This window comes from Triturus cristatus, chromosome 1_2, assembly GCF_964204655.1.
Source record: "Triturus cristatus chromosome 1_2, aTriCri1.1, whole genome shotgun sequence".
Taxonomy (NCBI): Eukaryota; Metazoa; Chordata; class Amphibia; order Caudata; family Salamandridae; genus Triturus; species Triturus cristatus.
This window is the reverse complement of record NC_140580.1, coordinates 804,001,354-804,029,201: the sequence shown is the minus strand read 5'-3', so window position 1 is coordinate 804,029,201 and position 27,848 is coordinate 804,001,354. Positions and strand designations below refer to the sequence as shown.

The following is a 27,848-nucleotide window of genomic DNA, read 5'->3' as shown; positions in this document are numbered from 1 at the left end:
AAAGAGAGTTTAAATACGAAGGGTATAGCACATTGCAAACATTTCCTTGATAAGTAGATGAGGAGCGGAGATATATGGCAGGTACGTGTTCAAGAGCTTGAATTTGGCAGGATCGGATTCACGTTAGAGTGGCTTAGAGTTAATATGAGTTCACCGAACACATTTCGGACACTCAGATTGGTGAGGTGATGTGTTAAAATCAAGGGGGACTTCGAAGGTGCGCAGCACAGGGTGAAGGACAGAATGGTTTAAAGGAGGTGGAGACTGAGGTACAGGCAGCGCGAGCTAGCAGGGAGAGCGAACATTTGAGCAGTGCCTGTTGAATAATATCAGAATGATAGTCGGGGAAGGAAAAAGTGCATAGGGAACAGAAAGAGGGTTGTGTCTTTAAGTAAGATGTATTCTAACAAGGAGTCAATGACACAACAAGGCCATGGGCTTTAATAACAACGGAATTGTCAAAAATGAGTGGTGCTAGAGGTTTTGCAGTTAAAGTCGGGGACCCTATTTTTCAGCGCCTGGACACAGTTAAGACAGCAATTAGGGAGCGATCAGTGCAGGCTGATTACAAAGCATTTATTTTCAACAATTGTAACAGAGTATTGTGTATCAGTGAATGTTTAAGTAATTAATTTGTGTCTTTATCATTACTTGTAGTGACCCCTGACGAAGGGCCCTAGGGGCCCGAAATGCATTGGGTATTTTAATAAAAGCTGCCTTTGGATGAAACAAATGCGTTTGTACGTGTTATTGCAAAGAGGTCCGGATGGGCACATCAATGGCATGAGAAACCTGGAAAATTGGCATTACACTGCACCTGTGGATCAAATGGGAGTTAAGAGAAAAGATTGTGCAAGCAAGTGATTACATGTAAAACGAAGGATCAAGTGGTTTTCATAATAATTGCGGATTGAAGGAACGCTGTGCCTTTGGCTTGGGGCGTATGTCGCCCCATATTGTTGGTGTCTGCAAGACACCATCATCCATATTACAATGCAGGCGGGAAAGTGCCTTTCCATGGCGGGGTGGCCGATCCCAGCACTGCTAGGGTGGCGGGCGGACTTTCATCCGCCCGCCATCCTAATAGGCCCATTCCATAATTTGATATTATTGATTTCAACAAAACCCTGTAAACTACAGTATATTTTACAATACATGTGACACACAGATACTTCTTAAATTGGAAAGCCTCTTGGATATTGGAAGCTTCAAAATCTTTAGTTACCTTTAGGCCTTTGGTCCATGGATTACATGGAGCCAACTCAAATTGAACACCCCCGGAACTGAAATACTGGCCTGTAGCAACTGGAAACATTATTACCCTCTCTGAGCCGGGACTGATGATCTCGGGCCCCTGTCAAAAATACCCAACGAGGTAAGAAGTCTTGGAATTGCCATGGCCTCCAACCTCACCATGAATGCCCAAGTGAATAATACAGGGGTCTCAAATATTAACTGTAGTTAAATCTACTTAAGCTCAAGGAAAGTCCTCCAGAGCTACTAGCAAATGTTATCACTTTAAAATAGTGACCACTTATGCACCTTTCCACTGTAAGTACCCTAAGCAGAATTTTCGATAGTAGCCAGCCAATAATTTCAGGTGAGTTTACCAGCAGAAATGTAAGGAAAACACTTAGCAATATTAAATGCTCCTACTTGCCTAATGCAGTAACAGTCAAAGAATCATGTGCCTTCTGGCACAAATGGCATTACCATAGCAGTAAGCCTTCTCATCTGGAATTATAAATTTCTGCTGTCAGCCACAGGTGTGTTTTGGAATTACAGCCTTTAGTCTTCATCAGCATGTAACTTTCTGAATATACACATGTTTTAAAATACCACTTTCAATTTAGGGCAAACAAACTAAGCTTTGAGAAGAAATCCTTTTCTGAAAACAACATAATTGTTGCCATCAAAATGTCAGTTTTTATTTGTGAAAAATGCACAAACCACAGATATCAGTTTATCATTTTCATCAGGTAGGCATACGTACAATTGCTTCACATGGACAGATTCTGCTGAAAATACTGAGGGACTACAATCACAGCCTATGGATGCTCACCATAAAAAAGGATGCCTGTAGTATACCAATAAGGTTCATCAGTATGCCAGCACCCCATTGTTTCAAAACGAGATACAAAACATATAGGATGCCCCCATATAGCAGTCATGGCCATTGTTATGCGAAGATCTGCCACCGTTAAGTCATGGAAGGGTAAAAGTAGGCCTTAATATGTCATTGATGGCTGACATTACACCACAACTAGACCAAACTTGCCCAAAATAGTCAAGATGACCATCATTATGCAATAGGCAATATTTCACCAGCAGTGACACAATTGTGCCAGAGAATATCCCTTTGATGGGGCACAGTATAATCTTCTGGTAGTTGTTGAAACAAGGAATAGCTTCCAGGGAATGATTCATTTTGTTAAGGAGGGACGTAATGTCACACACACACACACATAAATGTGCATGAGCCTCTTAATTGTCTCAGCTCTGGATGCACACAGCTCTCAGGTTGATCATGCACCCAACACATCTTCACTTTGACTCCTACAGCCCACACTTTGGTAGGTCTGCATTGGCAATAGATCAGGCTACTATTGGCACTCTTCTTTCATGGCCCATTGTTTACAGACATGGTGTGACTGATATAGCAGGGCCTACAACTTAGCCAATCTCCTAGTGACTCACCTAGATTGAGAGAGGAGACAGATGGTCATGTGGCAGAGCCCATGGACTGATACATTCTGCGTTTGTGTGTTATCATGCGGACCAGTTAATTTGATTGGCTGGCTGTCATTATAAGGGTCTTGAGATGAGCAGTGCTGCCTTCTACAATATTCACAGACTCCCTGTAGCTTGGTTTCTTTTGTGAGAGCTACTTCAAGGGTTTTGGTGAATCACCAGTAGCTTCCAAGCTACTTGTTGGATAACTCTGTGATAAGCTATCTGGATCAGGATGTCTTACCATAAAAACACTGCATTGCATCTTCAAGCAGATAGGATTCCCCACGAATGCAAAGCGACAATCTCTTTTGCCCAACCAAAACTTGATTACACTAGTTATCAATATTGTGGCCCACTTTTATCAACTTTGAAGATTTAAGAGAATTCAGAATGCTGCCAGACTACTACTACATGTATAGCCACCAGCCCATATCTTCCCCACTTTAAGAGCCCACTGGTCCAATTGTGAGAAAATCCTCCTTCAAGCTTCTTTTTATTCTCACAATGCAATACATGGCAAAGGACTACTTTTAATCTGATAGAAAATCACAAAATACATCCAACTAAAATAAAAAAACCTAAGTTCTACACTGGCACACCATGTCAATATTGTACTATACAATTCTGTACCCAGAAAAATAAGATCCACTTAGGACCATCTCAGCTTCAAAAGACTAGTTAATAACTTACTCTTGCCTACAATAATATAATACTCACAACACAACAAAGTACAGCAATTGTATGCCAAACACTACATTACCTATCACTTGCCACTCTACCATGCACTGTGTTCTGACGAACCATTTGATTTCAGATATTATAAATGTTGTTCTCAATGCTATGATTTCACATGATATAACTTATGTAATATGCAAGGTTATAACTAGTGCATGGAGAAGAGCAAGTTATAGTTAATGTAATGTAGCGAGTGAGGTGACAAGATTGCTTACGGAAGTGTGCGACATAATAATTTGAAGGTGGTGGGTAAATTATAAATGTAAGTTGTATCTATGGCTTATAGTAATTTGAATGTGGTCTGTAAAATATAAATGTAAGTTATACCTATAACTTTTAGGATTTCTAATGTTTGTGTAGTTTAAGCTGGTTTTGTATACAAAGAAGGAATACGTTTTTTCCTAACTATAACTTATTCTTGAGCTTTGTTTTTTATTGAATATACACATATAAATAGAGAGAGAGATTAAGGGGGAGAGGGAGAGAGGAAGAGTGGCACCGTACAAAAACGTTTTGGTAAATATGTGTAGATACATGGGTCTATACTTTTTATATGGATGGCACCCTTTTCTGTTTGTATATCTGAATAATTAGGCATATATGTCTGAATGTATCTATGTCTATGTTTAGTCGCAAAATCTATATATAGTAAAAATATATATATATATATATATGGAACGCAGATGTACTTATGCAATACCTACTTTATGCAACTGCATTTGTTTACACATATATGAATATACACACAAACACACACACACACAAATCTATATACACATATATGGCTATGTGAACATGGATGTATCTATGTACCTGAGAGTATGCATTGTATGAGCATATAAAATTAATGTATACATGATAAAATAAAAAGAAATCAAGAACATTATGAACAACAATAAACATATATTTATGCTTTCCATACAAAGTATGTCAAAGTATGAACATAACATTATTATACATTGATCTCTGTATGTGATCTGTATGCTTCTTTGTATACATACTTTGTATATATACTTTAAATACATGTATGTCTAATCATGTCAATATGATTATAGGGTAGCTATATGTGCATATTTGTGTTCATGCTTTCTGTGAGGATATAACAATACATTTAGACGTTAGAAAAAAATTCTGACATGACAAAATGTTTGCCGGTTAATGTAGATGAGGTTTCCGATATTCATGTGTGCGCATCTGGGTTTATGCTTCAGTTTATAAGAATATACATATATGCAGACATTCAAAAATATATTTGACAACATTCTATCTATATTTATTCATAAAATACAGGTTTATGATTGACCATATACATAATTTAATGTTTGTACATATGTCTATATATATATATTTGATGGAACTGGCACTTTTTGGTTGGCTGAGGCGATGCTAAAGCCAAGCAGACCCGACCACTCCCATCAGGAGTGGGTAATTACACTCACTGTATAACCTATTGTTAGACTTGGCATTTTTGGTGTGGTTTCCCCTGACTTTTTGCTTCTACCACCTGTATTTTTGATGCTGTGCTGGATTTCGTTTTCGCTGGCTTAGATGCTCTGGTCACTTTGCTACTGCTGATCAGTGTCAGAGTGCAAGTGCTTCCTGTGTAAATTGTGTTTACAATTGGTCCTCCCTAATTGGCATATTTGATTTACTGGTAAGCCCCTAGTAAAGTGCACTGAGTGTGCTAGGGCCTGTAAATCAAATGCTACTAGTGGGCCTGCAGCACTGATTGCACCACCCACATGAATAGACCTGAAAAGGTATCTCAGACCTGCCACTGCAGTTTTTGTGTGCAGTTTGTTAACTGTCATGTCGACATGGCAAGTGCACCCACTTCCAGGCCCTAACCTTCCCTTTTATTACATGTAAGGCACCTCTATGGTAGGCCCAAGGTACCCCCATGGGCAGGGTGCTGTGTATGTGAATGGTAGGACATGTACTGGTGTGTGTGGCATGTCCTGATAGTGAAATACTTCCAAATTCGTTTTTCACTATTGAAAGGCCATCTTGCTCCTTTGGATAGAATGGGAAATGCTTTGTAACAACTTACAAGTATAACTTCCCAGTGGCACAAGATAGACAAATAAAGTTTTGTTTTTCTGAACTCAGGATTTAATAGCACATATTTTAGTAAAGATGGTTTTAAAATTGTGTATTTGAAAACGCTACTTTTAGAAAGTAAGAATAGAAGGGGGTTTGCCCAATTTATCAGTGGCTAGATAGGGCCTAGTAAAAATGCACATGAAATCTAGCCACCACTTTTGATGCTGTTCCTATTTAAACAGACAAAGGACCCAACCTTGATTCATTGGTCCTGGTTATTTATTTAACCACTTATTTAATTTGTTTAAGATTTTTCAATATCATATACGTCTGAAATTGAGAAAACACTTTTTTTTCAACACAATACTTTACATTGATTAGACATAAAATAAAAACAGTACATTAAACACATGAAAATGATAATACATAACAACAATCTAAATTGCACACCAGTCAGACTTTTTTTGAAAGATTCATCCGTGCAGTGATCCTAATACATATAATTTATATAGCCTTTTTAATTAGGATGCTGCCCATTGGGAAAATAATTTTTAAAGCAAAGCCAGCTAGGGTAGAATGTTACAAAATATCCCTTAGTCTGCTTATTTTCATAATTTAAAGATTCCTCTATGGTAGAGAGCTGCCGAAGCATTTTTGAGACCCAGTGGTGTTCCTGGGGCTAGCTTCAAGGCATTGACGTGGGGTAATCTGGTTGGCGCTCTAAGCTTGATTGCTAGAGATCTCCTTGTCACTTATGTGGTAAAGCTATGTATTCACAGGCAGTTTTCAATGTTAGAGGGCGTCGCCACAAGAGTTGTTCTTGTCTCGATTTAAAAAGCAGTTCATGCGGGGGAACTATGCTTCTTCTTGTCACTTTAGGAGGCTTTGGTTCTTGTGAAAAATGCCCCAAATATGCTCAGCATGTAGCGTTGGCAATGGCTTGTCAGTATTTTCTTTTTTCTTCAGTTGCGGCGTTCCTTCTTCATCTTTCCCAGTTGAGGTGATGGCGGTCAACCGTGGTGGCTAGATTTCACGTTGTGAGCTTTTAGAAAGTAGGCATTTACTTGTTTAACCTTTCTGTGTGCCTTTGCCTGTTTGTGTGTTGACTGTCTGGTTTTGAAGGGGCTGGGGATGCGTATTCACTGTAGATTGCCACTGGGTGGGGGTGGGTTTGAGGTGTGCCTGGCCCTTCCTTGATGACTCAGAGCTGAGCAAAATGGGGCTTGGGTGAATTTGGAGTAGTGGGAGGAGATTTCCTTGCACCTGAAACAGATTTGTCCCCATTGCACTATGCTGTCTCCACCCCCTGTGGTCATACTGCACCACTGAGGACAGAACTGGTTTGGACTGGCCTCAGAGACCCTTACACAAAGAGAACAGAGACATTTTGTGGTATAAGTATTAGACCTAAAACCCCAGAATTTTAGACTACTTCTGTACTTTAGAGGAACAATTGCCACGGAGAAGAGCTGAAGAGCTGTGAGGAGGAGTACTGCCCCTTTGCTGTGTGCTGTGTGCTGTGTGCTGTGTACGGTTAGCCTGCAGTTGCTATTTCTGCCAAGGAAAGGACAAAGGCTGGAACTTTGCTTTGAACCTGCTTGAAGAAAATCTCCAAGGGCCTGCGTGTGCTGGCCTTCTGTTCTGAAGTCATAGGGACACAATGACTTTGCCTCCAGTTCTCCTGAACTCTGCTGCTGTGAGTTCTGACCAGCCAGGAGGTGCCTGTTCTAGTTCTGGGCCTCTGGAGTTGTCCCTGATGCTGGGAGCTAAAAGAAACCTGATAATCGATGCATCGCTCTTCTTGCAGCTGTTTTTCCGACGCAGCACTGCTGTGTCAGAAGAATCTCCACACATCGCCTCGCCACTGCTGAAACCGACGCAGCACCTGTCGCTGTTGCAAGAACCGATGGATCAAGGGATTGCGGCTGAAAAAACATACACAGTGCCGCTCAACGCCACCGCATTGATCACTGATGCATGCCGGATTTCCAAGCATGGGACCTGTGCGGCAAGTTTTCCCAACACATCACCCGTGGACCAGAATCATCTTAGAGTCGATGCATCACTTCCCCCTACAGACCAGATTCGACTAATCACTTCTCCTGCGTGCATCAGAACTGTTGCATTACCTCCCCATGGTCTCAGGAACTTGTGCATCTCTTTGTTTTTCAACGCTTCCCATCTCTGCGGCTGTTTGGCCTTGTGAATTATGTCACAACTACAGCCACTTTGAGAGAAATCACGCATCCATATTTTTCTATGGACCAAGTTGTTTGAAACCTTTTTGAAGTCATATTCTTATTACATGTATGTTGGGTGTTAGACCTGTCAGCCCTTTGGGTGGTCCCTCCTCATCATTATTTATTTTGTCCCACTTTTGCCTCAAACCCTGTTTGAATTTTTCCTTTTTGGGAACCACCAGACTTTTTCGTGTTGCTACAGATTCAGGGAGCCATTTTAGCTACCCCTGAAACTTCTGTCTGAGGGCCTGAAGCACAAAATGGTGGCCACCTGTGACATCACCAGCATCCACTGGAACCTACCAGCACCTTCCAGAACATTCCAGGAGCTTCCAGAACCCTGTGACAGTTGGAGACCGTTTAGAATGTTGGGAGGATAAGAGAGGCAGTTGGCAGTTGGAGCTGGCAGTTGGCACCTGACTGGTGAAGAGAGAGGAGCACAACAGTGAAGGAGGAAGGAGTGAAGCAGCAGGGGTGGAAACTTGTGCCTGGAGTGGGGTCCATAAACCCACCCTTGATACTTGTCCCTACTGATGGATCCCAGCCTATAGCCCTGTGTGGGAAGAAGACAGAAAAACTCATCCTAAGGACCTGAACAGCAGGAACAGGCCTTAGAAGCAGAAAGCAGCAAGATCCTGACCTGAGAACTGGTTTCCCTGGAGTCCGGCGTCGAGTAGCCTAAGACCTGGAGCCCGAGGTGGAGAAGCGGCGCTGACTGAAGTAGCAGACGTCGTACCCGGAGCCGCCTGAGGTCGTGAGAGGGCGCCGACGGGGGTCGAGAGGAATACCAGAGGTCGAGGAGGAAGTGAACCGAGGTCGAGCGAGCGGCGTCATCGGAGGAGTGAAGTCCGCCCTCCGGAGTCGTCGGAGACCGAGGTAGAGGAGCACCGGAGGTCGGGAGTGAGGATCGCACTCCGGAGTCGCCCGGAGCCTGTGAGGAGGAGCACCGGAGGTCGGGGGTGAGGATCGCACCCCGGAGTCGCCGGAAGTCGACATCGAGGCCAGGCCGGCCGACGTCATCGGAGCCGAGAGCGCCATCGGACCGGAGCCGCCCGAAGTCGACATCGTGGAGAGACTGCCCGACGCCGTCGAATCGGAGGTCGAGATCGAACCGAGGCCACCGACATCGGACCGGAGCCGCCTACCGGCGTCGTCAAAGAACTGACATTGTGCCAAGGCCGCCGAGACCGAACCGGAACCGCCTCACGGCGTCGACCCGACTCCAGCGGCGTCGGAACATCAGAAAAAGGGCAGTAAGTGGAGTAGAGGGCGCCTAAGGCCCTGTGGAGACCTGAGAGACTGCTCTAAGGGGCTAGGGAGGTGCTGAAACCCACCTGACTGTGCCTGGGGTGAACTGGGACTAACCTAGAGAGGTTGTGTGGAGAAGGAAAGCCAGGGCATTGGTATTCCCCCCCTTTGATCTACCTCAGTTTAGGCCTCAGCCTTGTCCCAGCCAGGGAGTAGCCTCCCCCCTCAAGCCTTCCACAACCCTACAAGCTGTGCCTGGGCCAAATCAGCCCTTAAGAAGTGAAGTGTCAACTGATTATATGAGGGGGGCTGTATACTTGTAATTATTTATTGGGGATACTGTATTTATTGAGTTTTTACCTATTTATTGCTGCACTATATTTATAGGTCCACAGGACTTGTTGGTGTACAATATTTATTGATACAGTATTTATTGCCTCAAAGTATTTAATTGTCTGTATATATTGCCCTTGTATTTATGCCCTGCTATTTATGATCACCCCTATTTATTTCATTCAACAGCCAATATTTATTTGACCTGCACTAATTGAAATTTGTATATTGTGATTGACCTATTTATTTTTCCAATCAGCAACTAAGAGAAAAAGATAAAGAGAGAATATTTTCATAATTTTTTTACGGTGTAGAGTCGTTTTTGGAACGGATGCACGCATGGTTATTGTATGGGTATATTGTATGCTTAGCACTGCGCCTGTTTCCTGACCACTCGAGCCAAGCTACCACAGTGTGTTCGGGGAGTCCACCACCACCCTGCGGAGTGGGAGTGGGCTGTTTCCAACATAAATTGGTGTTCAGTGGTGGGATTGAGCTGTGCCTACGTATACTCAACAATAACTGTGGGTAGTCCATAGGCCTACACCGGGAGTTTTCTCAAAGCGGCCTTCCTAATTGTGGGTTTTTGTTTTTTCCAAATTTATTCTGGTGGTGGGAGGAGGTATTATTAAAGGTACCCCCCTGCATTGTTACTGCACAAAACCTGTCCTCTAACCTGAGTGGGCAAGATGGAGTTTGTACTAGAAAATCTAGAAACCTACACTGTGGCCCAACTCAGGGAGTTTTGCCAGCGGGAGGGGGTGTACTGTCCCCCAGGAGCAAAGAAGGGTGCACTCCAAACCAGCTTAAGGGCTTGGGGGGAGGCACGCAGGGAAAGCAAGGCTGAGGAGGAAGACAGGGATGGAGAGCCTGACCCCGAGGGGGCTGAGATGTACCAACCTGAGGTGGGGAACCTGTCAGCAGGGCCCAGAACCATTTCTAGGGGGGGCAGCCGTGCCTCTAGCGGTGGCTTGTCTGAAGTGGAGCTAACGGACCGGAGGGAGAAAAGACAGCTCACATGGGACTTAGCAAGGCTGGAAAAGGAGAAGGAGGAGCAGAGGATGGCCCATGAATTGCGACTGAAAGAAATAGATCTTCAGATCTTGAGAATCGGGGCACAACCTGTTCCTAATGGTGGCAGCCAAACCCAAGAGATCACCAGGGAATCTAAACCATACCTGCCAAAGGACATAGTGGCTAGCTATGGAGTGGGCGACGATATCGCCAAGTGGCTAGCGGCCTATGAGGTCTCACTGAGGGCCCATGGGGTTCCGGAGAAGTACTGGGGAGGGGGATTGTATAAGTACATGCCTCCAGCTGGTAGGGATGCTTTATTGGCCCTCGAAGAGGATGAGCAAACCCACTACCCCACCATGAAGCTGGCGCTCATCAGAAAGTTTGGACTAACACCTGAAAAGTACAGACAGAAGTTCAGGGGTAGTCACAAACTGGGCACACAGAACTGGGTGGACTTCCTGGACTATGCGAAGAAGGCAATGGAAGGTTGGATTCAGGGCAGTGAAGTAAGGAGCTACGAGGAGCTGTTCGACCTAGTACTGAAGGAACACCTGCTCGAGAAATGTTTCCCTGAACTGCGGCAACACCTGGTGGATAGCAAGCTGACCAGCCCCCGGAAGCTTGCTGAGGAGGCGGACATTTGGGCTAGTACCCGGGTGTCCACAAGGGGGACTGGAGGGGATACTCAAAAGGCCGGACAGGGCGCCCCCCAGAAGAAAGAAGGAGGGGAAAAGAAAAAGGAGTTCTCCAAAGGCCCCCAAAATAACTTCCAAGGGAAGGGAACAGGATTCACCTCTAAGGCTAACCCACCCAGAAACCCTAATCCTGGCCAGAGTCAGCAGCCAAGGGTTGTCCATTGCTATGAGTGCGGTGGCGTTGGACACTATAAAGGAGATCCGAAGTGTCAGAAACGATCACCCCCTCCCACTGGAGGAAAGCCCCCCGGAGTAGCTAGTGTAGTGCTCGGGGAGGAGATGCCCTTAACTAAGGGAAGGGAGTGGGCGGGTGTCACTTTAGTGTCCCTGGGAGAACGGGAGATGGTTCCTAAGATCCAGGTGCCCGCAAATACCGCAAAGTATGGGCAGTGGGTCACCATCAACGGCCAAAGAGGGGAGGCTCTGAGAGACACAGGAGCCAGTATGACTATGGTGCGTAGTCAACTGGTGTCTCCAGAGCAGGTAATTCCCGATGTACTCCACCCAGCCGCGATGGCTGACGGCAGAACAGGTCACTATCCAGTGGCCGAGGTTCCCTTTGAATGGGGGGGGGTTGCAGGTTCACTTCGAGTTGCCGTAAGCCCTGCCGTGCCAGTCGATTGTCTGCTGGGCAATGACATGGAGCACAACGCTTGGAAGGAGGTGGAATACCGGACTCACACCGAGATGCTGGGTACACCTGACTGGGCCTGTGTTAGCACAAGGTCCGAGACTACCCGAAGAGGGAGTTCATTCCGGCTGGAGCCTGGAACAAAGGCCCAGCCAGCTGCCAGTCAAGGGAAGAACCGAGGACAGGAGGAGCCTGCCTCGGCGTCTCCACCCCGTAGGACGGATAGGCCACCGGAGGTGGTGGGCCAGGAGTCTGCGGAGGGGGATGTTACCAACCTGGAGGACTTACCCATCCCGGCCGAGTGGCACGTGGAGGGAGGCCCGTCCAGGGAGGAATTCTGCCAGGGCCAGAGGGAGTGCCCTACCCTTGAGGGGCTGAGGCGACAGGCCGAAGCCCAGGCAGCAGGGAACGTTGAAGGGAACTACAGTGTTTACTGGGAGGATGGCCTCCTCTACAGTGAACCCAAGGCACCCCTACATGGATCGTCACGAGCCTTGGTAGTTCCTCAACGTTATCGAACCTTCCTTTTAGAGTTGGCTCACGAGATACCATTGGCAGGACACCTGGGGCAAGACAAGACCTTCGCCCGTCTTGTCCCACACTTTTATTGGCCTCAGATGAAAGTGTCGTCCGATACCTACTGCCGGACATGTGTGTCTTGCCAAGCCAGTGGGAAAACAGGGGTGAAGCTGAAAGCTCCCCTGGAACCACTTCCTGTCGTTAGCACCCCCTTTGAAAGGGTGGGCATCGACATTGTGGGTCCATTAGATCCACCGACTACAGCTGGTCACAGGTTTATCCTGGTTCTGGTGGATCATGCCACACGGTACCCAGAGGCAATACCTCTGAGGACCATAACAGCACCTGTTGTGGCTAGGGCCCTGATGGGAATCTTTACCCGAGTGGGTTTTCCCAAGGAAGTTGTGTCCGACAGGGGGACCAACTTCATGTCAGCATATATGCGGGCAATGTGGAAGGAGTGTGGAGTGACCTACCGGTTCACAACTCCTTACCACCCCCAGACCAATGGTCTGGTGGAAAGGTTTAACAAAACCTTAAAAGGCATGATCAGAAGTCTGCCTGAAAGCCTGCGGAGGAAATGGGACGTCCTCCTACCCTGTTTACTTTTTTCCTACAGGGAAGTGCCACAGAAGGGAGTGGGCTTCAGCCCCTTCGAGCTTCTGTATGGGCACCCTGTACGTGGACCTCTTAACCTGGTGAGAGACGGATGGGAAAGAACTCCCAGAAAGCTCCCCCAGGATGTGGTGAGCTACATGCTGGCCTTCCGGAGCCAAATGGCTAAGTTGTGGAAGCAAGCTTCTGACAACTTGGAAGCCAGCCAAGCAGTAATGAAGGCGTGGTATGACCACAACGCTCACCCGGTGGAGTTGGAGCCTGGCCAGAAGGTGTGGGTGATCGAACCCGGAGAGCTTAGTGCCCTCCAGGATCGCTGGTCAGGACCCTTTGAGGTGTTGGAGAAGAAGGGTAAGGCTACCTACTTGGTGGACCTGAAGACCCCTCGTCAGCCCCTGCGGGTGCTGCATGCCAACCGCCTCAAACCCCACCACGAGAGGCCCGAAGTCATCTTGATGATGGTGACTGACGGAGGAGAGGACGTGGAAAGCGAGCCTCTCCCTGATCTGTTTGCGTCTCAAGAGAAGGATGGGTCGGTGGAGGGAGTGATTCTCTCCCCATCTCTCACTCCTGAACAGCAGGAGGACTGTCGCCAGGTCCTGGGGCAGTACTCTTCGTTGTTCTCCCTTGTCCCGGGTAGGACTCACCTGTGCGTCCATGACGTGGACACAGGAGACAGCCCACCTGTGAAGTCCAAGATCTACCGGATGTCAGACAAGGTGAAGGCCAGCATTCATAGTGAAGTCACTAAGATGCTGGAGCTAGGAGTGATTGAACCTTCTAGCAGCCCCTGGTCCAGTCCGGTGGTGTTAGTACCAAAAGCTGCACCACCGGGTGCCCAACCAGAACTGAGGTTCTGTGTGGACTACCGGGGACTGAATTCAGTGACAAAAACTGATGCTCATCCGATCCCTAGGGCGGATGAATTGATTGACCGGCTGGGAGCTGCCCAATATCTAAGTACCTTTGACCTTACTTCGGGGTACTGGCAGATCTCTTTGACTGATGGAGCAAGGGAAAGGTCAGCCTTCTCCACGCCCAATGGCCACTACCAGTTCTGTGTGATGCCCTTTGGGCTCAAGAACGCACCTGCCACGTTTCAGCGCCTGGTAAACCAGATCCTCACCGGAATGGAGAGTTTCTCTGCTGCTTATCTGGATGACATAGCCGTCTTCAGTAACAGCTGGGAGGATCACTTGCGTCACCTGCAAGCTGTTCTCCAGGCCCTGAGACAAGCTGGATTGACGATCAAGGCCAGCAAGTGCCAGATCGGGCAGGGGTCGGTAGTGTACCTTGGACACTTGGTGGGTAGGGGAACGGTGCAACCCCTCCAGGCGAAGATCGAGGCCATCATGGCCTGGGAACCCCCCAAGACACAGACTGAGGTCCGAGCATTTTTGGGCCTCACGGGATACTATCGCCGCTTCGTGAAGGGGTACGGTACCATCGTAGCCCCTCTCACGGAGCTCACGTCCAAGAAACAACCTCGACGGGTAGTCTGGACGGAGGCTTGTCAGCAAGCCTTTGAGAGATTGAAGAAAGCCATGTGCGAGGCCCCGGTCTTAAGGGCCCCAGACTTTTCCAAGAAGTTCATTGTCCAGACAGATGCATCAGAACATGGCATTGGGGCAGTGTTATCGCAACTCAACGAAGAGGGTCTGGATCAACCCGTGGTCTTCCTATCCAGGAGACTACTTCCCAGGGAACAGAAGTGGAGTGCAATAGAGCGTGAAGCCTTTGCAGTGGTATGGGCTCTGAAGAAGTTGCGGCCATACCTGTTTGGCTCGCACTTCCTAGTTCAGACCGACCACCGACCCCTTCGTTGGCTGATGCAAATGAAGGGGGAGAATCCCAAGTTGTTGAGGTGGTCTATTTCCCTACAGGGGATGGACTTTCAGGTGGAACATCGGCCTGGAGTGGACCACGCCAATGCAGACGGTCTCTCAAGGTATTTCCGCTTTAGTGATGAGAACTCCCAAGGGGTTGGGTAGCTCTCCCCACTTTCAGCTGGGGGGGACGCGTGTTAGACCTGTCAGCCCTTTGGGTGGTCCCTCCTCATCATTATTTATTTTGTCCCACTTTTGCCTTAAACCCTGTTTGAATTTTTCCTTTTTGGGAACCACCAGACTTTTTCGTGTTGCTACAGATTCAGGGAGCCATTTTAGCTACCCCTGAAACTTCTGTCTGAGGGCCTGAAGCACAAAATGGTGGCCACCTGTGACATCACCAGCATCCACTGGAACCTACCAGCACCTTCCAGAACATTCCAGGAGCTTCCAGAACCCTGTGACAGTTGGAGACCGTTTAGAATGTTGGGAGGATAAGAGAGGCAGTTGGCAGTTGGAGCTGGCAGTTGGCACCTGACTGGTGAAGAGAGAGGAGCACAACAGTGAAGGAGGAAGGAGTGAAGCAGCAGGGGTGGAAACTTGTGCCTGGAGTGTGGTCCATAAACCCACCCTTGATACTTGTCCCTACTGATGGATCCCAGCCTATAGCCCTGTGTGGGAAGAAGACAGAAAAACTCATCCTAAGGACCTGAACAGCAGGAACAGGCCTTAGAAGCAGAAAGCAGCAAGATCCTGACCTGAGAACTGGTTTCCCTGGGGTCCGGCGTCGAGTAGCCTAAGACCTGGAGCCCGAGGTGGAGAAGCGGCGCTGACTGAAGTAGCAGACGTCGTACCCGGAGCCGCCTGAGGTCGTGAGAGGGCGCCGACGGGGGTCGAGAGGAATACCAGAGGTCGAGGAGGAAGTGAACCGAGGTCGAGCGAGCGGCGTCATCGGAGGAGTGAAGTCCGCCCTCCGGAGTCGTCGGAGACCGAGGTAGAGGAGCACCGGAGGTCGGGAGTGAGGATCGCACTCCGGAGTCGCCCGGAGCCTGTGAGGAGGAGCACCGGAGGTCGGGGGTGAGGATCGCACCCCGGAGTCGCCGGAAGTCGACATCGAGGCCAGGCCGGCCGACGTCATCGGAGCCGAGAGCGCCATCGGACCGGAGCCGCCCGAAGTCGACATCGTGGAGAGACTGCCCGACGCCGTCGAATCGGAGGTCGAGATCGAACCGAGGCCACCGACATCGGACCGGAGCCGCCTACCGGCGTCGTCAAAGAACTGACATTGTGCCGAGGCCGCCGAGACCGAACCGGAACCGCCTCACGGCGTCGACCCGACTCCAGCGGCGTCGGAACATCAGAAAAAGGGCAGTAAGTGGAGTAGAGGGCGCCTAAGGCCCTGTGGAGACCTGAGAGACTGCTCTAAGGGGCTAGGGAGGTGCTGAAACCCACCTGACTGTGCCTGGGGTGAACTGGGACTAACCTAGAGAGGTTGTGTGGAGAAGGAAAGCCAGGGCATTGGTATTCCCCCCCTTTGATCTACCTCAGTTTAGGCCTCAGCCTTGTCCCAGCCAGGGAGTAGCCTCCCCCCTCAAGCCTTCCACAACCCTACAAGCTGTGCCTGGGCCAAATCAGCCCTTAAGAAGTGAAGTGTCAACTGATTATATGAGGGGGGCTGTATACTTGTAATTATTTATTGGGGATACTGTATTTATTGAGTTTTTACCTATTTATTGCTGCACTATATTTATAGGTCCACAGGACTTGTTGGTGTACAATATTTATTGATACAGTATTTATTGCCTCAAAGTATTTAATTGTCTGTATATATTGCCCTTGTATTTATGCCCTGCTATTTATGATCACCCCTATTTATTTCATTCAACAGCCAATATTTATTTGACCTGCACTAATTGAAATTTGTATATTGTGATTGACCTATTTATTTTTCCAATCAGCAACTAAGAGAAAAAGATAAAGAGAGAATATTTTCATAATTTTTTTACGGTGTAGAGTCGTTTTTGGAACGGATGCACGCATGGTTATTGTATGGGTATATTGTATGCTTAGCACTGCGCCTGTTTCCTGACCACTCGAGCCAAGCTACCACAGTGTGTTCGGGGAGTCCACCACCACCCTGCGGAGTGGGAGTGGGCTGTTTCCAACATTGGGTTTTTGTCATTTTGGTCTTGTCGAGTTTAGATAAAGATAATTTATATTTCTAAACTGGTGTGGTGTTCATATGTGGTGTTATCACTGTATTGCTGTGCGTTTTGAGTACAAATACTTTACACATTCCCTTTAGGATAAGTCTGTCTGCTCGTGCCAAGCTACCCAGGGGATGAGCAGGGGTTATCTAAAGTGTGTATTCCCCTTACCCTGACTAGAAGCAAGGGTTCCTATTTGGACAAGGGTGCATACCTCTGACAACTAGAGACCTCAATTTCTACCACCTGTACTCACCCTTGGGTAGCTTGGAACTGAGCAGTCAGGCTTATCACAGAGGCAATGTGTAAAGCATTAGCACAACACTCACACACAATAAATTCACTGAGCATCACAAAAGAAACTTCACACCTGGTGTATGTAAATAAAGTTTGTTTTCAACACGCATATTAATTAACACAACATGAACTCCATGTATTTCCGGGCATAAATCACACTTGGCAATATTACTAGCAGTACTAGACCCAACCATGTTAACATGACATCAGTCATTTAACATGACATCAGTAGTATGCACACTTGGGAAAGATCCTACTTCACACCCCAAACAACCTTTTGTGGTGCAAAACGCTGACAGAACTATGCCCACCCTGACAATTATTTTAATTCAATACCACACAGTTATAGGGTGCTCGCCAGATCACAATGATATCAAAAATATGTACATACAAAGAGTTACCACCCTTTTAAGTAGCACTGTGGGCCGAGGCCCCATGAGTAAAACCGTCAAACGTAGTATTCTGTTTGCGAGGATTCAACATGTAAAGCACCACTGCCCGGCGGAGTAATGAATCCCGGCTGTTCCATAGGCAGTCGGATACACACACACAGACACACTCACTCAGCACAAGTACATTGTGCAACTAATATAAGGCAGATTCATATTGAATACAATTGAACACATATGCACACAGCACCGTAATGCGGTTCAAATGATAACCGGCAGGTCAATTAATACCATAATGTATACCTCCGCCCTCCAACTCACCCTGACTTCCCTACACCCACAGGTTGGTGATAACCAGCCCTCCCCCCAGATTCTTATCCAATCGTGGCCAAGGTCACACTTAGTCAAATTCCCCAGAAAGAAGGTGGGAGTAGGAAGCAGAACTAATTAGGAGGCATACGTCAAATGGGGGTTGGGCCACCACACAGGAAGTTCAGCCAAAAGGTGAGGAGCAGAAGTGAACTGAGAGTGAGATAGTCGGTCACTCAAAACGGTTTCACAATGTCACCAGCTCAGTTCTGCAAAGCACAGGGGAGTCACGCAGTCTCTTGACACACTTTTGATCGCTCTTGGAAGTGTTCCCTTAGACCAGTCAATCACTCTCACTACCCAGGCCCTATCCGGGAAATACTACCTGGAAATAAGATGTGGTCTGGGGCCGGATTAGGAAAGGGCAGTTGGTCTGCCACACTGAGGGCCCAAAAGGGAACAGTCAATGAATGGTACGTTAAGAAGAGGAGCATCTCGAAAGAAAGAAGCACCCCATCTGGTACACATCAATCAGAGTCGCACACAGGCAATCCAGACACAACATCTAGTGTGCGGTGATACGAGTCACAATTCAGGCTTCCCACAATAAACAATTGCACTTTCAGTATCTCCCTGGAAAAAGAGGCAGAACATCTGGTGCACATTGATATGGATTGCACCAGACAGTTCCGGTCAGACGCAACAAAGCGTTGCAAATTCCAAACCTCCCTGGAAATGAGACACAAAGCTTGGTGTTCATTGATATGGGTCTCACCAGATAGTTCTGGTCACACACATAGATACAAGTTTAGCAAGGTTGCATAAGGTAGAATGAGGCTCTACGACAAATGCACCCTCAACTCTGAGGGTCACACCCTGTGAATTGGACACAGCACGCAATAAGCATGCAGTCGGTGTGATGCACAAAAAGAATGTGGCACGTTCGGCAAAGCAGGCCATGCTGGATCCCACAACCAGTGAATTCATTCACTACCAACAAGATGCTGATGTGTGTTGGGGTCCCCACGTCGCAGGGGCCACAAACCTTAGATGCAAGCAAGACTTCTGTGGCTTAGCAGAAGGCAATAAGGTCTTCAGCAGACAATGTGGGCACTGAAGAAGGCACCGCTCTCCATGTGTCATAAGTAGACGGTGTGGGTCCCTCGAAGGAGTTCTTTGATGACACTGAGACCTCCAAAAGAACAGGGGGCAATCCAATAATCCCTTGGAGAGCACACTTCAGGTTATCAGACAGCAGCAGGTCGTCAGCCAAGGCCAGCCGCTATACAAGAACGGCACCAGTCCCTTCCACTGGCAGCAATCTTCCTAGTGCTCTACAGATTCCTCTGGCAGTGTGCACCACACAGTTCCAGGTAATCTGGTCTCACATCTCCACAAGTGTATCTCTGCCCTGCTAAAGTATGGCACCAGTAGTTATACTGTAGTGTACCTTTGAAGTAAATGGTGGCACAGATGTCGTTCCTAAATGTCAGTCCTGTCTGCTATGAGGCCGCAGAATGCAGATCTTAATCTTTAGTGGATCTGGCTCCCAGCGGCTAAGTATCAAAAGTTCTCCTCCCAATCTATCCAGCCAGGCCCTCAAATAGTAGAGGTTGTTGTTTCAATTGCATGCCCAAAGTTTATAACTGTCATTGGGGAGTGCTCCACCCCATCCTCTAGTGTAGACTGGAGCCAAGCAAAAAGATACACAAAGAGTTTTGGAGCAGACAAATGCCCACTTTCTAAAAAAAGGCACTTTTAAGCTAGTAACGACAAAACAACCTTTACCACAGGAAAAGGTTTATCGTTGTGAATCCAATGACAGGAAACTTTATGAGGCTGCTCTACTGCAATCCACTATTGCAGCCTGAAGTAATTTCAACCATTTCCCCATCTTAGCCTAGAGGAAGTGCAAACCTCATAGGTAGTGAAAACATTCATGGGTTTTCCTCACTACCTGGGCAGGGTACACACACACACATACCTGCCCAGCCTTTCACCTACCACTTGCTTCAACACTTAAGACGTACCCTAGGGGTGCTCTATTCGCACTAAAAGGTCCTCTCAGGATTGGCTAGTAATTTAAAGAGGCCTACCTGAGCACAAGTGCAAATGCACACAAACGACCTGCAATGTCAGACTTGTGACATGTTTCAAAACATCACTTCCTAACATGTGTAGAAAGTGCCCAAATCCCTAATGCCATGACAAGAGAATCAGCAAAACCCAGGAGGAAAGCAAAACGTTTAGGGAAACACTACCTGAAGAGTATCAGGTCTAACAACATATATATATATATATATATATTGCCATCAATGCCATTACTAAACAGCAACCCATTAAATGCTGAGATGGGCGGTCTCAAATTGGCTGATCTGAGATCCCTCAAAAACCTATACAATCTGGGTCAGGAATGCGTAACTGTTAATGAGTGTGGATCAGGCATAGATAGTGGCGAATATCCGGAACTGGCAACACAAGATTTACTCTCACCAGGGATTGAAACATGTGCCAAGCCAGAAACGGCCTTCAGAGAAAAATCTAAATTCACACCCATCATGCCCCGTGATGCCATAGATCTGTTCAACGAGCATGTAGTGGTGGAGATCAAATTGCTCTATATGGAGACAAGTAAAAACATTACACCCAACAACAATGAAGAACGCAAACACCACCAATTGATGCAAAAAATAAATGACAATAAAAATGTGGTAGTCAGACATGCAGATAAAGGGGGCAACGTGGTTTTATGGTCACTTGAAGATTACTCCGAAGAGGCAGCTAAGCAGTTGAATGACACGAACTGTTATCGAAAGAGTTCCATGCAAAAATGTAAACAGGTGCAAGGCAATTTTTTCAGCAAGTTGTTGGCATGGAAGAGCACAAGCCTCCTAAATTTACAAGAATTCAAGTTTTTAAAGAAGGAGAATCCCACCAGCCCCTTGCTATATTTTGTGCATAAGGTACATAAATCCATAGTAAAACCACCTGGCAGGCCTATAATCTCAGCCTATTGGAAAATATGTCCGTGTACATTGACTCGTTTTTACAATATCATATGAAATCTCTAAAACCATACGTGCAAGATACAAGTGACTTCATCCGTAAAATTGAAGAAATCAATTGGCAGGAGGACTATTGTCTCATAGCTCTTGATGTTATGGCACTTTATACCTGTATACGTAACCAGGATGGAGTCAAGGCTGTGGAATACTTTCTAGCCAACCGACCCATAAAATTTGCCACACACAATCAAATGATTTTAGACTTATTGACATTTTGTTTGGAAAACAATATCTTTTTATACAAAAATCAAGTCTATCAGCAGATACAAGGGGTGGCAATGGGGGCCAGCTTCTCCCCTAGTTGCGCTTGTCTCTTTATGGGATGGTGGGAGGAGCTGGTCCTCATGAAAAAACATGTCCAAACTTTTACAAAGAATATAGTATCTTGGTTACGTTTTATCGATGACCTCTTTGTAGTTTGGAATGGGTCAATTCAGAGTGCACATGAGTTTGTTTCTGAGATTAACAAAAACAATCTGAATGTAAGGTTTACATGTGACATTGGCCGTGATACTATCAACTTTTTAGATACAAAGGTATTTATATCTCACAACGGCCTGGCAACAACCTTGTTTAGAAAGCCCACAGCGGGCAATACGATATTGCATGCGAAAAGTGCCCTCCCCTATCACTTAATAAATAGCATCCCCTACGGGGAGATGCTAAGAATTAAGAGAATTTGCAGTGAGGAGAAAGATATGAGGGAAAATCAAGAAAAATGCAAAAATAGATTCCTACAAAGTGGGAACAAGAATCTGACTATAGAAGCAGCAATATCCAAAACTAGATCTCAGGCAAGGCAAGATCTATTGCAATATAAAACCAAGTCTAACACTATTACAGATGCCACTTTGAAGAAACCTACAAGATTGATACTGGGATACAGTAGACAGGAGGGACGGATTAGAGCCATAATAAGACGCAATTGGCCCATACTTAGGGGAGATCCTGTTATTGGGGGAGCATTACCGAGAAAACCATCCATATCATTCAGGAAAACCACTTCGATGGGCAATACACTTATGAAAAATAACCCAGAAGATGTGGAATCCAATACATGGTTGACCCCTAGAACTGGTTTCTATAGGTGTCCAAACTGCAAGGCATGCCAATATGGTGTGAATACTAAAAATGATCAAACTGCTTTCAGCTCAAAGCAACACACCATCTCCAAATATCTGTCATGCAAAACAGAATATGCATCTATGCATTGGTATGTAGTTGTAACCTTACATACATAGGCAGCACCAAACTGCCAGTGCATAAGAGAATCTTGTACCACACTTGGGCCATTGTGAATAAAAACCCAAGTTACCCTGTGGCGAGGCATTTTAGTGAACAACACCAAAGCAGCCTCAAACATCTTAAATATTATGTGTTAGACACAGTACCTTTTAATAAAAGGGGTGGCAATAGAGAGGCCAAACTGCGGCGTTTAGAGACCAGGTATATATTAGAACTAGATACCAAACAACCCAAGGGTCTCAACACCAGTGAAGATTTACATACATACCTGTAAATGACCAGGTTATCAACTGTTTACAATCTGATTTATGTCATCCATTTTATTTTTCGTATCTAGTAATTTTTATCCGGTAGTCATTTACATATTTATTTATTTATCTATGTATGTATTTATTGGGTATTTAATTAATTAGGTATCTACGCCAATGTATTGGATTGTTGATTTGCTGGTTTATGGACTGTTAACTTGTCTAATTATACCGGGGGACCACTGAAAAAAGAGCTGAGCCCCGTTATTTTGGCTACCAGAATAGAGGTATCAATTAACTTGTATATATTCCACTGTCAAAAATATTTTATAATAAAAAAAATTATATTATCTTTTTATATTTATATTTACCAATTCTGGGATATCACATAATAGGAGGATTTTATGTAATTTATTGGGATTCTTAAGTCGGAATGAGTTATAACAATTTTTATATTGTGTATATCATTTTGTGGGAACCAACCTATAGATCTTTTCTCTAATTAATTACCGAGTTGTTTTCCACTTTAAGGTATTTGGTATTGTCCATACCTAGAAATTAGATCAAATGCTTGCTAGAGCTGCTTGCACTATTTTTGCGCACAAGATTGATCTTTGCACTTTTTTGCACATTTGCCCATAACATTTACACAGAGGGGTCTCGTTTGTTTAAAATATTGGTGGCAATCTTTTGAAGTACTTAGTCACTTTACTTTTGCAACAGCAGGGAACTTCAGATTGAGCTGGGATAATGGGATTATACATATGATGAAGGGATTAGTGGCATTTAGATATGTGCATATCCCTGCACCCAAGGACAGGGCTTTATATAATATACAGGATTGAATCCATATATATCTAATGGGAAGCTTTTATGTATTTTACAGAGATTTGTTTCCAGGAAGCCTTTGTTATGTTATATACTCAAATTTTAACATGATTTTAACGTATTTATGCTGTAATCAATGTGACTGTGATAAATTGAGCAGTATGTTTACCATTTCTATGCTGTTGCACTTTGCACTTTAAAAGGAGGCACTGCCGCCCATGCGCTGTCATGTGATCAAGGCCGTTTGTTTCCGGCCGAAACGCGTCATGGCGACAAGGTGATAGCACAATAAAAATCACTGGAAAAGAATTGGGTCTGCACTTGACTTCTTCAAGCGGACAGGGGATTGACAGGCAAGCATGTATATATATATATATATATATGTGTGTGTGTATCTGTGTGTATATATATATGTTTGTGTGTATTTTTATGGGTGAGTATCTGTGTGTATATATATATGTGTGTGTGTATATTTATGTGTATGTGTTGATTATCATATTTATATATGTGTGTATATCTGTATACATTTTACCATATTATATGATATTATATATTATTTTATAACATTGATATTCCTTCCGCCTTTTTGTTTGTGTCCACTCTCTGACTCATCCCAAACCTTATATGTTTTCTTCTGACTCCCAAACATGCTATCCACAATCTTCCATCTTTTCTATCCAATTCTTCTCATTAACGGGGTGGGATGGGACGGATAATGTCAGCCTCCGTGTCTTTAATGAAATCCAGATTCTCTAGTCCTGGTAACATGAGAATCGCAATTTCATTACAAGAACGGAGGCTACATTATGCATGTTGGTAGCTTTGTAAAACAACATCAGACATATGTTCAATAGGCTTGCAATAACGACGTGCAAAGGTGCTAGCATTTGACCAGTCAGCAGCTTTGAGAATGTCGTCCAACTTACCTCCAGACCAGAGATTTACTGGCCATGGCACCCCTCTAAGGGAGTGAGCTTGAAAATTTTCTTTACGTCAATACCTGCTCAACTCATAACAGTCTTAACCCATCTAGCAATAGAGGTTGAGGTTATGCCTTTGTTGGGTTTAACAAAGGATATAAGTAATTTGTTAACATCCTGATGGCGAAGAGCAAACATTCTGCGATCATACTTTCTCATGCAGTCCACAACGCAAAGTTTTGGACATAAATCCAAACGTGGGTAAAAGATTAAATCAGACATAGTCTTTGTTTTTCTATAAATCCCAAATTTAACTCCGAACATGTTATGAGATCTATATGTAATCTCCAGGGCTTTGACATCAGAGACCCTTCTGCATGAGATTAGGCATAGTAGAGTAGCCAGCTTAATGGAAAGTTTTTTTTTTTTTCTCCTATTGGGGAGAGTATTAACAGGCGAGTTATTGAAAAGATCAAGGATTAGTTTGACATCCCAAAGACTTTCATATTTAGGTTTAGGAGGTCTTCTTAAACAAATGCTTTTCATCACTCTACAAACAATGACATTTTTACCTACCATTTTACCATTGACAAGGACATGACCAGCAGAAAAAGCTGATCTATAGCAATTGATAGTTCTATAGCTGACGCCTTTATCAAATTGTTTAACAAGGAAGTTAACTATGTCAATAATAGGTGCCTCCAAGGAATCCAGGTTCCTTTCCAGACACCAACGTACCCATATTCTCCATATGTTGTTATATCTGTAGTGAGTGCCAGGGGCCCAAGACTCTCTGAGGAGAGTTGCAGCCATTGTCGAAAGTCCTGAGATTTCATTGGATCTCCTCACACTCTACAGGCAAGAAGGGTTAAACTCCTGTTCTGAATTAGGGGGTGAACTCCTCCGTCTATGTCTGCAAGAAGATTCTAGGGTAGGAATTAAGAAGGGGGGGGTTGCAAGCTAGTTCTAGAGTGGTGGGGAACCATGCTTGGGATGGCCAAAAGGGAGTTATTAGGACAAGGAAGAAATTATCCTGTCTCACTATCTGAAGAACTCTCTGAATCATGGCAAAGGGAGGGAATGCTTACACCTTGGCTCCTTTCCAAGATAGTAGTAAGGCGTTGACTGCTAGAGCACCCAGGTCGGGCATCCAGCTGAAGTTGTTCTCCAGTTGAAAGGTTAGTCTGCTCGAAAATAAGTCTATCTCTAGAGGGCCCAAGATCTTGTTTAGGGTACTGAACACAGAAACATACAGTTTCCAATTGCTGTGATCTAACAGGAATCTTGAGTTCCAGTCTGCAGAGATGTTCGATTTCCCCTGAAGGTATTCCGCTTTGAGAGCGATCTTGTGTTCCAGACAGAACATCCAAAGTTTCTTTGCTAGATTTGAGAGGTCCGCAGATTTGGTGCCTCTCAAACGATTTATATAGGCTACCGCTGACATGTTGTCCATCTTTAGAATGACGGACCGCCCCGGAGAGTGTTTGAAGCTCATGAGAGCGTAAAGCCCAGCTGTTAGTTCTAAATAATTTATGTGGTGAGATGCTTCCTCTTGTGACCAGATACCACCAGTGTTCTGATTGAGAAGGCAAGCTCCCCAGCCATGAAGGCTTGCATCTGATTCTAAAACAAACTCTGGTTTTGAACAGAAGATTGATTGTCTGTTCCATGCGTCTAGGTTCTCGAGCCCCCAGGCTAATTCCGATTTGGCTTCTTGATCCAGACAGACCCGATCTCCGTACCAGAGGCCAGATCTTAGGGCTATAGCCTTTACCCTTTGAAGGGCCTGATAGTTGAGGGGACTGGGAAAGATGGCTTGGATGGAGGAGGAGAGGAGACCCAGAAGTCTGGCTAGCTCTCTCAGAGATAAGTCTTGCTGTTTCAGGATGTGTCTTATTTCCTTCCTGATTTTGGTAATCTTTTTGGAAGGTAGTAAAAGGAGACATTTCAATGTGTCTACTGTGAAACCAATCTCTCATATGTCTGATGTTGTACTATATAGCTTCCAACATGCATAATGGTAGCCTCCGGTCTTGTAATGAAATTGCGATTCTCATATTACCATGACTAGAGAATCTAGATTTCATTAAAGACACGGAGGCTAACATTATCCCTCCCACCCTTTCCCTGGGTGGTTGATTTATGGCTTACAGGTCTTATATTGCTATTTCATTGTGACACATTTATATTGGTATTTTATTCAATGTCTAACTGCATAAAATAATTTTTGATGTTCAGTATAAACGCTTACTTGACTTCTCTTTTGAACATTTGTACCATTCTTGTTCTTCTTATAACTTTGTTTTTTCTTTTCAGATAACCTATCCTAAATTTCAGGATCTTCTTTTTTGGAGGAGTTCTTTCATCGTTTCTTCCATATCTTCATGACGAGCTAAAAGAATCTACCTGGACTCTAAAGTTTATTGGACTTATCCTTCTCTATACCACATTTTAAAAGAGGCTGATTGTTATGTCCTCATGGCTTTTGTATGTTTTGTTCTGTTCTGGAACCTTTCTGCTTTATGATGTATGCGGCTGCTTGGTGACGCCTTAAAAGTAATATGCATAATGTTAGCCTCCGTGTCTTTAATGAAATCTAGATTCTCTAGTCATGGTAATATGAGAATCGCAATTCTTCTCATTAACAGGCACAAATGCCCAACACTCCCAATGACATCTCATATCATCGTTTTAATAACTGGAACTAAAATTAATCTAGCCCTATTCAAAACGCTAGAGCAAATGCATGGGATCGCAAGAGCTAAGACTAAACAACCTCAATACAACTTACCCTATTAGGTAAAAGAAGCACATATTACTAACCCATTAACTATTTACCCCTACCTTTTGCTTCCGGAATACCATGCTACTTGCTGCAAAATGCTTCAATGCCTCGTCAGAGGTAGCATGCGCTATAAAAATATAATTTAGATTTATGATTAAAAATAAAGCAAAGTTAAAATATATTGCCATATAAAATCTAGATACCATATTAAGTTGAATTTTATGTAAATTTGTGTACCAACATTAATTTGTCAAACATTCTTTCATCAGTATCCCCGATTAATAGCAGTTTTAAAACCACTTTTTCTGGAATCATTTTTCATTTTTTGAGCAAAGACTCTTGTAATGCCTCCTGGTAATGTAATCCATTTCAAATAATGAAAGGGCAAATGGTACATACATTCAATGACCTCCCAATATAACTGTCTTGACCTACTTGCCCTCAGCTATACTATTATAATACAAATTGCTAAAAAAGATATCTGAAATAATTCATTCCGTATTAATAATTAATTCATTCATCTTTTATTAGGAGTTCGTACATCTACCATACTGATCTAGACTTAAAGCTTCAACATCTGCCCAATCTCTATGAGCATTTTGACAGACACTCACTATGGCCCTTTTTATGAGCTACCCAGTGGCGGCTGGTGACATTGTAAAGTGGTGATAGTAAAAAAAGCTCAGGATGAGGGCCCTATGGCGAGTTTGACCATCAGGAGGGGTTGGGGTGGGGGATTCTCCTCCTTGAGAAATTTTAGGAAAAAAATGGGCAAATGGTGCATTTTCAAGCAAATTTGAGACAGCATGAAAGTTAATAAGGAAATTGTGAAAGTGCAATTATGACATCAATAAAGAGATTTTATATGGTAATGACAAAGGTACAGCCTGAGTTTATTACTGTTGCACTGCCACAGTCTC

General features: G+C 44.8%; 1 protein-coding gene and 1 long non-coding RNA gene across 3 annotated transcripts in view; one reads left to right on the top strand and one right to left on the bottom strand.

Moving 5' to 3' along the window:
- Window positions 1–27,848, bottom strand: part of AJAP1 (adherens junctions associated protein 1) — an 896,426-nt gene that overhangs the window by 547,660 nt on the left and 320,918 nt on the right. The gene's annotated exons all lie outside the window — the stretch shown is intronic.
- LOC146868058 (uncharacterized) lies at window positions 18–26,712 on the top strand. The gene is made up of 3 exons (XR_014966176.1): window positions 18–81; window positions 23,427–23,576; window positions 26,460–26,712. It is a non-coding gene; the product is annotated as an uncharacterized LOC146868058 (long non-coding RNA).